General features: G+C 49.9%; 1 protein-coding gene and 1 long non-coding RNA gene across 3 annotated transcripts in view; one reads left to right on the forward strand and one right to left on the reverse strand.

Moving 5' to 3' along the window:
* Positions 1 to 14,794, forward strand: part of LOC138453506 (uncharacterized) — a 159,747-nt gene that overhangs the window by 85,334 nt on the left and 59,619 nt on the right. The window lies entirely within an intron of this gene.
* The window catches only part of KLHL32 (kelch like family member 32), a 2,034,348-nt gene that overhangs the window by 73,614 nt on the left and 1,945,940 nt on the right, over positions 1 to 14,794 (reverse strand). The gene's annotated exons all lie outside the window — the stretch shown is intronic.

Genomic DNA, 14,794 nt, shown 5'->3' on the forward strand with positions numbered 1-14,794 from the left:
AAAAAGGGGGGGCAGGGTGTCGTCGTAGATTCGGCTTCAACCTCGGAGGAGGAGCTGGTCGAGGTCTTAAGCCACGGCCTCGGCGTGGAAGAAGACCGGCCCGTCGGGATGGATACCGACGCAGGTGACGACGACATCGTCGAGGGTACCGACGGGGCCCCTGATCGCCCGTCGGATTCCCCTCTGCCAGCGCCGCAAGACAACTCGGCGGCCATTTTGTTGGCTATACAGTCCTTATGCTCAGAGATAAGGACGAGACTACCGTTGCCGACGGAGGAACCTCTCCCGTCGGGGGACCCAGAACCGGGACCTTCTGGTGTTCCCCCTACCAAGAAAAGAAGGATCCACCCTCCACCTCCTTTTCAGCCGTCGCGCCCCGTCCAGCCCTCCTCCCGTCCACCCGAGGGGATGATACGGGGACTGACACGGCAGCGACGGGTACGGACGACGAGGTATACGACGAGGATGTACCGTCGTCGCCTCCCACCAGGGCTTCTCCGCCCGACGAGATTGGATCGTTCCACTCCATGATCACCAGGGCATCCGAGCTTTTCCAACTCTGCCCTGAGGAGAAGAAGGAAGGTTTCCTTTATCAGCGGCGCGAGGCCAAGAGGAAGCCGGTCCTCGCAGTGCCTCTATTGGACGACATTTGGGATGAGGGCCTCACCCTCCTCAAGAACCCTTCCACGACGCCAGCTAGAAGAGACCGGTACGAGAAGAAGTACCGGGTCCCGGACACGTTCCCCCTGTGCCTCCAGGCGCAGCCTACCCCGGACTCCGTCGTCTCCGGGGCGGCCAGGAAGAAAGCGGGGGGGGGGGGGGTGCGGGCTCCACATCGACTTCCCCACCGGACGGCGAGGGAAAGAAATTGGACGCTATGGGACGCAGAGTCATCTCGTCTGCAGCGACGACGATTAAAGCGGCCAACGCCTTGGCTATCGTGGCCCGCTACGACAGGGAGCTCTGGTACAAACTGGCTCCCCTGCTGGACGACAAGAGGGCAGAGGCCCTGGAGATCCTGCAGGAAGGTGAGGTGGCTTCGGACCATGCCATTACCGTTGCGACGGACATCGCCGACACTGGGTTCCGCCAGTTGGGCAACGGCGTTTGCCTTAGGCGGCGTGGATGGCTCAAGGCTACGGACTTCCGTCAAGACGTTCAGACCAGAGTCCTGGACATGCCCTTCGATGGGAACAACCTGTTTGGGAAAACAGTGGACGATTCCCTTCAGGCCATTAAAGCGGACACTGAGACGGCCCGGGCCCTTGGAGTTCTGCAACAACAACGGACGCCCTTTCGGAGCAGCGGAGGCAAGGGTGCCTCCAAAGGTTCCGGCGGCGGTTTCTCCACCTACCGTCAAGCGGCCCGCTCGTCGTCTCAGGAGGCCTACAGAGGACGAGGCAAGTCTGGCGGACCCCGCCGTCGTCGCCAAGGAGGTCAAGGCGGCAAAGCCTCGTCGAAGCAGGATTGAACCGGCCGTGGGGTCGGGCCCCCACCGAAGCACCCAGTGGGAGGCCGGCTGGCGAGCTTCGTCAGCGTGTGGGAGTCCATCTCCACCGACCGTTGGGTGCTGGACGCCTTGGCCCGGGGCCACGCGCTCGAGTTTCAAAGAAGGTGTCCGCGCGTCCCCCCCGTGGCCAGGAAAGAACTTCACGTCCCTCAACTTCTCCTGGAGGTAAAGGCGATGCTCAGGAAGGGCGCCATCGAACTCGTCCCAAAGAGGCTTCGGGGCTCCGGAGTTTACTCGAGATACTTCCTCATGAAGAAGAAGACGGGGGGATGGCGCCCCATCCTGGACCTGCGACGTCTGAACAAGTTCATCAAGGCGCAGAAGTTCCGGATGGTCACACTCCAGCACATCCTGGGTCAGCTGGAGGAAGGAGACTTCCTGTCGTCGTTGGATTTGGAGGATGCCTACTTCCATATTCCCATCCTAAAGGGGCACCGAAAATTCCTCAGGTTTGTGGTCCAAGGGCGTCATTACCAGTTCAAAGCCCTCCCCTTCGGACTACGGTCGGCACCCAGGGTATTCACCAAGTGCCTCGCACCGGTGGCGGCGCAGCTGCGCCACGAGGGGGTCCACGTCTACCCCTACCTGGACGACTGGCTCATCCGAGCCAAGACGAGGGAGCTCGCCGTGGTTCACACGGCAAGGACCGTCCAACTTCTCACGGACCTGGGATTCTCCGTGAACTACGCCAAATCCCACCTGGTACCCGCGCAAGATGCTCTGTTTCTGGGAGCGAGGCTCAACACAGTGTCCCTTCTGGCCTCCCCGTCGTAGGAGAGGACCAGGACCATCCTGGGCAAGGTGCAGCGGATGTTGGTGGCCGACGCGGCCAAGGTGAGGTCCATCAAGTCCCTCCTCAGAATGATGTCTTCCTGCATCTACCTCATTCCCATGTGCAGGCTCCGGATGCGCCCGTTGCAGGAGTTCCTGGACGCGCGCTGGATCCAAACGACGGGCAGCTTCGAGGAAAATATCACACTCGACGAGAGTTTCCGACGAGCGATCCGGTGGTGGGGCACCCGCGTGCATCTGACGGCGGGCATGGACTTCCAGACCCCAGCCCACCAGGAGACAGTGACCACGGATGCCTCCCTGGAAGGGTGGGGAGCGCACACCGAAAATCTGCACGCAAGAGGCCTTTGGCTCCCGACGGAGAAATCCCTACATAACAACGTCCTGGAGCTCCGTGCAGTGTTTTGGGCCCTCAGGTCCTTCCTTCCGTCCCTCAAGGGCAAGGTGGTGAGGATCTTCACCGACAACACCACCACCATGTTTTACATCAGGAAACAGGGCGGAACCAGGTCCCCAGCACTGTCCAAGGAGGCGCAGGACCTGTGGCATTGGGCAGTCGCCCAAAGGATGTTTCTGGTGCCGTTTCATCTGGCAGGGATAAAAAACACCATCGCCGACTCACTCAGCAGGGAGCTGCGCTCGTGCCACGAGTGGGAACTACGGCAGGATCTAGTGGATCGCCTCTTCCAACGGTGGGGCACACCCCAGATCGACCTGTTTGCGACGGCGATGAACTCCAAGTGCCGGAGGTTCGCCAGCAGGTTTCCCCAGGCGAGGAGCATGGGCGATGCTTTCTCGTTCCCCTGGGAGGGCCTGTTCCTCTACGCGTTCCCTCATTTGCCACTGCTAATCCGGCTCGTCAACCAGCTCAAGAGGTCACGGTGCAGGATGATCCTCGTCGCACCTGCGTGGCCGAGGCAGATATGGTTCCCGGACCTTCTGGACTTGTCAGCGTCCCCGCCAATCAAGCTGCCGGTGGACGCGGATCTACTCTCCAGGGAAGGAGGCGCCATCCTCCACCACGACCCGAAATCGCTGAACTTGCAGGCCTGGCTCCTGCAGCGCTAGAGTTTGGAGGATACGACATACCGGCCGACTGCAGAGAGGTTCTTGCAAAGGCCAGGGCGTCCTCGACTCTTAAATGCTACGGACACAAATGGAAGAGGTTCTCTGTCTGGTGCCACGCACAGAAGATTAACCCTCTACGGATTACGGCTCCCCAAGTACTGCCGTACCTGCTGACGCTGGCCAAAGCTGGACTGGCACACGCGTCCATCAAGATTCATCTTGCTGCGATCTCCCGATACACCAGAACCACGGGACGGACGTCCTTGTGGTCTCATCGTCTGGTGAAAGAGTTCATGAAGGGACTGTTCAGATCGTTCCCGCCGGTGAAGGCTCCGGCCCCGGCGTGGGAGCTCAGCGTGGTGCTGACCAAGCTCATGGGACCTCCGTTCGAGTCTCTGCACTCGGCTCCGTTGAAATTTCTGTCGTGGAAAACAGCGTTTCTTGTGGCCATCACCTCCGCACGACGAGTGGGAGAGATCCAGGCCCTTTCCTGCAAGGCCCCGTACTTGACTTTTCACGACACGAGGGTAGTGCTCAGGACGCACCCCTCCTTCATGCCCAAGGTACCGTCGGACTTCCATCTCAACGAACCCTTGGTGTTGCCTGTGTTCTTCCCATCGCCTTCGTCGCCGGCTGAGAGGACTTTGCACTCGCTGGATGTGGCTAGAGCGCTGAAGTTCTACATAGACCGCACGAAGTGTTTTCGGAAGACGTCACAACTCTTTGTGAACTTTGGACCTGTCAATCAGGGGAAGGCTCTCTCGAAGGCTTCCATTTCCAGATGGCTCTCCGGCTGTATCATGTACTGTCACCGGTTGGCAAACCGACCGCTGCCTGGCCGTCCGAGAGCCCATTCCACCAGAGCGATCGCAGCTACCACGGCGTTCCTATCTGGTGTGCCCCTGCTGGACATATGCAGGGCTGCTACGTGGAGGTCGACGCACACCTTCACGAAATTCTACTGCGTCGACCGGGATTCCAGGGAGGAGTCCAGGGTCGGCCAAGCAGTGCTGCGCAACCGGTTCGCCTGAGGTGAGCCTGGTGAGGAGGTAAGATGCTTAATGTTGAGTTTGATGTAATGCTTAATGTTGAGTCTTTGCCACCTCCCGTGGTTGTGCATGTGTGTACTGCTATGTATTCTTTATTCATGAGCATGTGAATCCATGCCAGACCCCATGCTGGAGAAGGAACAAGTTACTTACCTGTAACTGTTGTTCTCCAGCATGGGTCTGGCATGGATTCACATGCGAACCCTCCCGCCTACCCCTCTGCGGCTCTTCACTTGGTCATACTGCCACTTCACGTGCTTCCAAATCTGAAGATGGCTGCCAGAGGCGGGGCTTAGGTAGAGGGCAGTCATTGGCTGTGGTCAGTATGATGCAGAGATCAGTGATTGGTTATTACTACGAAAGACAGATCAGAAACGAAACTGATACTGGTTTTTTCTTTACCGAGGATTCCCAGCCTGACGACGGGGAATATTCATGAGCATGTGAATCCATGCCAGACCCATGCTGGAGAACAACAGTTACAGGTAAGTAACTTGTTCCTTATAGTGCTTTGAAGCTCTGTTGAGGCTTGTAGCGAGGTATAAGTACATACTTTATGTCAATACAAAGTGACGCATTTGAGATCCAATTTGACTGTGCTCTGACGCGCATGAGCAACGTTGGCTGCGTGCCACAGGGGTCATTTGAACTCTGTGCTGCCAGCATAGTAGCTTTGTGTGAAGCTATCAGATGGTTCGCCAAAGCAATGCAACACTTCTAGGACATGATAGACACGCGAAGGTTATTGATATAATACATCATGTATATGGCATATATGACTATAGAGAAATCTGAGGAGATTACGAATCCGGGTATTTTGAAAAATGTTTCGGTACTAACACTGGTTAAACAAGCATTGGCAATGCCAACAGTTTTGGCTTGTATGTGTGCTTTGTTCTTCATGTTTTATGCCCCAACGAAGTACCAGCACCCTCTACCCTCCACTCTACCCCTATCTACTCCCTCACCATACCACTCTCTCTACCTCCTCCACTTTCTCTAAATCCACCCACCCCGCCACTCTCTGAACGCCTTCCCACCCATCCTCCCCAAGCTCTCTACCCCACCCTACCTCCATTCTCTGTACACCCACCCTAACCTATTCCCTCTGTCCTACCCCCACTATTTCAACCCCCACCACCCACTCTCTCTACATACCCACCCTTTCTCTGACCACCCACCTCACACCCAACTCTCTCTACCCCAACCCAAACTCTCTTCCCCCACCCTTACTCTCTACCCCCATCCAGCCTATTCCCACTCTCTACCCCCAGCCACCCTGCAAGCCACACTCTCTCTACCCCCACCCACACCCGCTCTACACCCACCCTACACTCAGTCTCTCTGCACCCACCTACCCCACATTATTGAGCCCTACCTACCCGCTCCACTCTCACTATCCCCAACCACCCCCTCTCTCTATCCCCGCCCACCCGCCTCCCTCTATCCCCACAACCCCCATTCCCTCTACACTCACCCACCCATACCCTCAATCTCTGTACCCTATTCTCTAACTCCAGCCACCCACCCCACCTCCTCTCTCTACCCCTAACCTTCTTACCACCTCTCTCTCTCTACTCAACCCTGCCCTGTCTCTCTTTACCCCCACCCATGCACCCTACCACCTTCTAGCTCACTAGCCCCACCCAACTTATACTCTCCATTTCCGCCACCCACCTTACTTTTTTCTCTACCACCTCTCATCCTTCCTGTCACACTCTCACTTTATTTCTTATTCTCCAACTCATACCCTTTCTCGCTCATATTTCCTCTTGCTCATCATCATTGGCACCCTCTATCAATGGCTTCATTCTTGCTCTATTCCCCTTCTCATCCTCTTGGACAACCCTTATCACATCCTCTTTTAAAACCTTGCACACTCCTCCATGCACCCTGGTGCCTATAAATGCAAAATGCAAAGAACAGCAGTAAATGCCAAAACTATTGGCATTGACAATGCTTGTTTTAAATAGTATTTGTCCTTGCCACAAAGAGTGGTGCACTTTTGAATTATTACAATTAAAAAGCACTTCTTGATGTAAATATGTGCTACTGCTTGTACAGTGAATCTAGGAGTGGGCGTGAACGTTCTATCCATTCAGCGGATTCTTTCCCCATTATCATCATGTGATTTTGTTTAGAACTACATGTCCTGTCCTGCAGAGCTCCCAGGCTGCTGTAGTGCGTGTCTGGTGAGCGCTAGAGTGTCTTGCCGTGGCACTGAATAGCCGCACTTAGGGCAGGGCCCATGGACTATTGTACAACAACAGTGGCAGAAAAACTGATACATTGAGATGTGTGCTAAGCTATCAAATAAGGGATCTGTTACAGGAGGAACAGAAGGGACCATCTATACAACTACAGCTATCCTTTAATGGTTGCACTCCACAATGCTAAGCAGCATACCTTCCTCTATTCATACCTACTTTGAATTTAACTCCTCGCCTCTTGGACCAGACATCACTCAAACTATGCACTCCTGACGAAGTGCCATTGCTGGCTACTGAGGGGTAGCAGAGGGGGGGAGCCCTTCTACCTGTTATCCATTCTACCCCATACCCCCTCTAATCCTCAATAAGACTTCATCACTGGGCAATGGACAGTAATATGCTGGTTCAAAATGCTACTTGCCCCCTAAGGGCCTTGCCCCACTATGTGGAACATTGGAACACCTCCCCAAGGCAGGCACATTGTGAGACAGAAGTTCAACCCTCCAAAAAAGTTATGATAACCCTGAGAGAGCAGCACCGCTTACTGACGAGGTGCCAGCCTCAATTTTGTTGTGCTGTGCATAATATGCCAGAACATCTGTCATAACATTCACCACCTCTGCTTTGAGGACAAAAGGCTCCCAAAGAGGTCTAAACATCTCCTTGTTTCGATCAATATCTAAAGAAACTGACAATCGGAGAAGAAATTGGTGGGCAGGAAAAATAACTTGTGGGGGGACTTAGAAAAAGGTGTCCAAGGATTGCACAAAGGGTTTCTTTTTTAAATACTGCGAGACATGGTAAGTTTCACAAGTGTATTACAAAGAGTGTGACAAAGTGTAAGGATGTGACCTCTTAGGCTTCTTTAGGTTACTTTAAGTTTATTAACATCTTCTTCAGTTACAGAAGTAAGTTACTTAGAACAAGACACTGGCACCCATTGCCCAGGCAGCGACTCTCCAACTCCCTGGGCTTGGAACCCTCATTCACACCATAACATTCTACATGGCATCATAGACTTCCGCATACACTCACAAGCACTATACAAAACATCTGCTTTCCTTATCTCTCTCTCTCTCTCTCTCTCTCTTTCTCACACACTCTCTCACACACACACCCCCGCATTGTTTAGAGAGTAGGCAACTCTGTGAAACAAACAGGGCGCCCCTCCGCCCTTTCAACTCACACACACCACTCAGACTAACCCGTGATTCACAGACACCACTCTTACTGACATGGCGTGACTCGCACACACACCACTCAGACTAACCCAGCATGGTTCACACACACCACTCTTACTAACCTGGTGTGACTTCACACACCACTCGGACTAACCCGGCGTGATTCACACACACACACACACCACTCTTACTAACCTGGCGTGACTTCCACGCACACCACTCATGCTGACCAAACTCCTAACCACCGTAAAACATACATTACAGTATGTGAAAACTTCATTTTTCAAAGTTTATGAACAAACATAAAATCCTTGTGGAATTAAACCAAACCGAAATCTGCAAAACCTCAAATTTTGGTTACATCTATGGTTATATCTTACATTAACCATATACATCTCTGCACAACCTCATAACCAATTTTCCTAAAAGTCCATAGCCAGTCCATGGCTCTAACCTGCATTTCATGTTTTTAAACCTAGAAGTCCACAGCCTTTTCGGCTCTAACCTGAAATTGTCTCAAAATGGTTACATTTTACATAGCCATCACAACCCCTCTATCATGCTGCTCAACCACTACCAATGCTATGGCGCGTTATAAATGCCACATCATATATCATATCGTATATCCATTCCCACACTTTATGTGCATTGTTAATTCAACAACAATCCTGCACATTAGCAAACACAGCGACATTTCACTTAAACTGCTTCGTAAACGATCCATCACGAATCGGCGTATACAGGCTCTGTTTAACGCCCATATGTTCATTTTATAATTCAGACGTGTGTTGAGTTCAGGGTCTGGCCATAAATGACTCTGACACTCCAGTGAACTGTTGAGTTATTTACTTAAGTTCAGGTACATCAAATACAGTTCTTGGAGTCAGGTAAGTAAAAGGGGACATAGGACACCCACCGGCATCCTCTCTCAGGGCTTACATCCTTGCAACTGAGAAACCTGGAACACACTCATAGATAAACATTCTAAGCCCTGCATTCCATCTCAAGATTCTAGTCACTTGCTCCAGATGCATGCAAAGTTAATCACAACACATCTTCCCTCCATAGGGACAACAAGAACAGCAGTAAAATATGAGTGACAAGATCAATATTTCATCAAAAAAATGTGTCCAGTAAAGTCCCACCTGAAAAACAAAAGATTAAAGAAAGCATTTCACAATAACGAAAAACAACTCCAAAAGTGTAGACCTTGTCACCACTTCAAAAATCTATTAACATTAATGTCCATCTGTGGAATAAAATGAATAGTCCACCTGTGGAGAGAACATATTAATCTACCTACATGGAACAGCTAATGATGAGCACTGCTATCAACTTAATAACTTTAATGAAGAAATAATCAACACTCATAACACTAATATCTCATCTGACTCCCTTCACACCACATCCACTGAAGCTACACATCATACACTTAGATCTAAAAATCCATGCACAGCACCACTCCCTACTCCTGCTACATCACCAGTGAGTAGTTTACATTTGCATTGCCATATATATCACATTGTTTTAGCTGAATTTAAAACCACACTCTTCTTGCAAGAGCTAAACACTATAACGTTGACATTGCACCTGAGTCAACAACCACCATTCCCCACACACATACCATGTAGGCCAATTGAGCATTGAACATGGTAACCAAGTAAAGGAAACGCCCCATCAATGTCCAAAATTCAAGCCTGCAGGACCTTTACTGATAATGTGCCTGTGGGAAAATGTAGGGTTAAAGAGCCAGTTCCCAAAAACATGTGTTTTGACACTCATCCAACATCACACTTGTGTCAAAGCAAAAACTAAATAGTGCATCAAATTTTAAGCTTTAAAGTCCACCTGTGGAGAAAACTTGTTAGACACAATATTCCTACCAGCAATCATTGTACTGAATACACTGAACCCAGCAACCTCCACGTGGCAGGCCAATACCACCAAACTTCAAAACTAGGAGCCAGCCCCTTCTGTAATGCAGCCACATAACAAAGGTGCTTCCATTGCACCTTTCTCCCATCAACCGCTGCAATGTTCATCTACGTGACTCCCTGACACAGCATTTTCTCATTTAAACTTTAACCAAAGTCACTTCAATTTTCAGCTCCTCAAAGCGCCTGTAGCGCTACACTGAGCTCCAATCCACTGCAGCTCCTCACAGCTCCCTGTAGCGCTTCCTTGAGACTCCAGCCTCTGCCATTCCTAACCAATGGACCTCTTGACTTTCCACTGGCACTTTTAAGCAGCTCCCTTGACCTCCTGTCCAATTACTTTTACTCTGTAATGGCGCTTGACAGCCTCTTGCAGCACCTCAGTGCACACTGCAGCATATCACATAGAGGCTCACTTGCCCTTACTAAAGCGCATCTTCACTTCAGCAAAGCGCTATACTTCAGCAAAGCGCCTCTTCACATCTGCAGCGCCTCTTCACATTTGCAGCACCGCACTGTGCCATACAGCGCCTTGCTGCCTCTGCAGCACCCCTTATGCAGCGACTCTTCACTGCATCTTGCAGCGCCTCACTGTCCTTGCAGCATCACTTCACTGCCCCTGTTCACTGCCTCATGCAGCACCTCGCTGCCTCTGCAGCGCCTCTTCACATCCTGTTGCAGTGCCTCACTGCCCTCGCAGCACCTCTTCACTGCCTCAAGAAGCGATCCTTCACTGCCTCATGCAGCACCTCACTGCCTCTGCAGCACCTCTTTGCACATAACTGCGCTCCACTGCCTCTGCAGCACCTCACTGCCTTTGCAGCACCTGTTGACAGCCATGGCTGCTCTCTGATTCCAGTGCCTTCGCAGCGCCTCTGCCTGGGCCTTTCTTGCGCCACTGCCTCTATAGCACCTCTGTCTGGGCCACGCTTCCCCTCACTGCGCCTGCAGCGCCTCACAGCCATCCAGCGCTCTTACCTGAGAGAGAATCACTTCTCTTAGGGGGGCGGTGGGTGTCTCTCTTTGGTGCTGTCCCCCCAGCACAGCCAGATTCATCCTCGTCGCCAGTGTTGAGTTCAGGGTCTGGCCATAAATGACTGACACTCCAGTGAACTGTTGAGTTATTTACTTAAGTTCAGGTACATCAAATACAGTTCTTGGAGTCAGGTAAGTAAAAGGGGACATAGGACACCCACCGGCATCCTCTCTCAGGGCTTACATCCTTGCAACTGAGAAACCTGGAACACACTCATAGATAAACATTCTAAGCCCTGCATTCCATCTCAGGATTCTAGTCACTTGCTCCAGATGCATGCAAAGTTAATCACAACAACGTGTGATCCAACTTCTCATTCCCCACTGGGAACAAACACACTTGTCATCAAAATTCCGAACTTCTATGTATTTATCATCACAATGGAATGCGCTGTACCTCCCTGCCTTCCCACGCATCCATTTTGCATTATGGCGATTTCACTATCTGTCACTACTTCCAAAAATTACGTTTCATTGACAAATCCTAACTGATATCAGTTACGTGGCCCTTTCTTCACTCATAAAATGTGCGCGTCACCTTTGGATAGTATCTGCTGTACTCGATCAGATTTTCTTCTCCTTCCTCTTGAAGAAAACACAGTGCTTCGTCACAGATAAACGGAAACTACTCTTCTTAGATACACTGCTCCTCCCAGCATTTGCTTACTTGAAGGAACCATAGGAGCAGCTACCCCAACGAAACATCGCTTGCTGGTCTATTCACAGAGCCTCTTGTAGCCTGTGACATAATCACTATTCCAGCAAGCTACAGGTCCTTTCCTTTAACGCTGTGCCGGCAACACTCAGCATTCTTACTTAAGTGTTCCAGATGGCGTTCTGCCTCTCGCCACCTCCCGCTGCTCCTTATGTGACGTCACCAGTCACAGGACCGCAGCCGAGCACTGCAGAGCTCCAGCTGATCAGCTAACAACGAGGCAAAGGGAAATGTTTTCTCCCTTTAAACATTGCTGCATTTTCTCTTCGAAGGCAACTGCTTTACCCTTACTGCAAAACCAGCAATATTCACTTTAGAAAGACAACTGCTTTACCGCTCCAGTAAAGCCAGCTACCTTCTCATGTGGCACGTAACACGTAACACCAAAACCTTCAATCGCCTGCACTCCTCCACTTTTCTGTCCAGGACTAGGAACAGCTCTCCTTTTGGATCAGCACTGGGTCTTATGTCTCTATTGGGGTATGCTTCTGGGGGCAGTGTTCTCTTCCTTCTTCTTTCTGCCCCCCTCCACCCCCGCAGTAGATTCTACCCTCCTTTTCTTACGCTTAGGTTCTTCTTTTGACCAGCTCGTCGCCAATGTAATGATGTGACCTCTTAGGCTTTTTTAGGTTATTTCAAGTTTATTAACATCTTCAGTTACAGAAGTAAGTTACTTAGAACAAGACACTGGCACCCATTGCCCAGGCAGGGACTCTCTAACTCCCTGGGCTTGGAACCCTCATTCACACACATTCTCTCATCCACACCATAACATTCTACATGAAATCATAGACTTCTGCATACACTCACAAGCAAAATAGAACACAGAGGTTTTCTTTTTTTTTCTCTATTTCTCTTTTTAGTGGGTTTTGGAAGAAATCTCCCCAAAAAAATTCAGTGTTTCACAAAAGGGAATATGAAAATATAAGGCACTTTACAAAACTAGTACAATAAAATATACAGTGTCGCACACAGGATATCAAAGGTCCGAAAGGCAAAAATAAATGATCTGAAATGGCTAAATCATAGGCTCTCCTCCTGCCCACTGCTAATCTGGATTCGGTTCTCCTTCCACCGACACCCAAGCACAATCCACAGAGAAACAGAAAGTGAGCTGTGACTTTTGCATGGCTGAACCTCCATAGACATTCTAGAGCTCTGACCTGGAAACCACCTGCTGTGTGCGCAACATGGGAGCATCAGAGAAACACACACGTACACCGAATTTCGAAATCTCTTTAGTTGGCGAACAACCATTTGACAAAGTTGTTCCATTTCGAACCTTTGAAAACATGCAGCACATGAAAATGTAAAACGTATCACGAGTAATAGTTTAAGAGAATTAAGTTCAAATCCATTAGCTGCCAGCCGCTATAGTACCAAATGAATGATTGACACTCTGATAAGTATTTAGCAAAGGCTGCTGTGGGATAGCGCAGGCGGTAGAAGTCTGCCGTAGGTGTGTAGCATTCTGTGCATGCTGCGATGCACACTGCCTCCTGGGCCCTAGTCAATCAGTCCAAGAGCGGTCCAATTTAGGAGGAGTTGTACACTGCAGTCTTTCCTGGGAATAAGCTGAATATGGAAAATGGTAGTAATTATAGCACTGCTGCACAGAAGCAATACCTCCTCTGTCCTATTCATGTTCCTGGATTTCGACAAAGTTGAGTTGAAATCAACAGTGTAACTATGGAGAGGGGGGGGGCAAGCAGTGAGGCGACAATCCTAAAGGCACAGATTAATCTCCTCTTCTATGCTGAGAGTGTTTCACTTTGCTTAAAAGGCAGCAGTGCGAGGAAACCAACCAGCTAATAAGAGAAAAGCCAGCACTGACCAACCCAATCATTTTGGCTCTCCTACATTCTTTGTCGGGCATTTGCCACCTATTGCCAGCATATGCCATGGCATTTACCTTAATTTGTTCTAGGACTCCCATCACATGACAAGTATTGTATCAGATGGCCAGGTACCTTCAATTAATTACCTGGGATTAACTTCCAGAGGAACACTCTAAAAGGAAAAATGGGGCATCTAAAAATGGTGCAGAGAATGCACTGTTTTTAGATGCCCCATTTTAGGATGTGAGCATGTCCCCTTATTCTCGAAGGTGACCTGCTCTTTTTTCAGGGGGCTGAGCTGCAGCGCTAATGATGCACTGGCCAGCCCCTTGAATAAATTAGTGCAGACACTTATGTTTTACAGGTTTCCCACCACCCATGTGGGTGCTGGGAGCACACTTTACCATAACAGTCTTCTCTAAAGAGTCCTTCACTGTGAAATGTTAACCCCCCCCAAAAAAATCATTTCTAAGCTTGTTTGGGGATAGAAGTTCAAGTTTGACAGCCATAGTTTAAACCATGACTCTCAGACTTAACCCTTTAAATGCCAGCGACGAGCCGGCTCGTCGGTAAAAACCTCTCCAGGTTGCCACCGACGAGCCGGCTCGTCGGTGGCACTTAAGGGGTTAATGAGAAACAGAGAGCCAATCAGAGTGCTGTGAGACAAAGGTCTAGTGTGCATTGGTTTGAGTGCCATGCGCTGCCTTGTGATATTTTCAAGCAAAACAAAATCCAGTTAAAACTTGCATCTTGCAGCCATTCTGCTGGTCAGCACATGGTTGGGTCAATAAGGGGAGGGAGATTGCAGGGGCTAATGTCAGAAAATGGGTGGTGTGGGTTTTGATTCCATGAAATAGGTTTGCCCAGTAAGATGAGGGCGATGTGTTTTATGCATAAGAGCCTAACCATTCAGCTTGTTTGACCTGCCCCAAAATGTAACCACTGTGCTTTATTTTAATTCTGTAGTTTATGAATATAAAAGTTGCTCTAATTGGAAGCAGAGTTGAAAACGTCTCAATTAGTTCAAGCAGCAGAACTGTTTTGTGAGGCTTCTCCTAGCTTCAGGGGTTCAATACATCCTTTGTCTCCTGCAAAGTGTCTTCTTTTCCATGGAATATTGTTCATTAGGTTGTATCTGAAAATGAGACCTCCTTTACACAGTGTTTCCTCCTTTCTATCATGTACAATACAACAGGTGGCAATTGTTGACCATGCTACCCATCTGGCAGAATTAACAGGAGCTACAGCTTAAACAATGTAAAAACTACATGGGAGATACCTTGAATATAATAATGTCAATCAAGGGTGGCAAAGATAAGTTATATGTCCAATGCATTGTGAAAATGCAGAATTTTCAAAAATATGAAGTTATATGGATGGGCCTTGAGGGCATATTTTAACACCACATGGAGACAGAGAAACAGCCTTGTGAGCGATAACGTGGGTGGGCATTTTAAAATCT

Source organism: Ambystoma mexicanum, chromosome 4p (genome assembly GCF_040938575.1).
Source record: "Ambystoma mexicanum isolate Mex_15411 chromosome 4p, UKY_AmexF1_1, whole genome shotgun sequence".
Classification (NCBI taxonomy): domain Eukaryota; kingdom Metazoa; phylum Chordata; class Amphibia; order Caudata; family Ambystomatidae; genus Ambystoma; species Ambystoma mexicanum.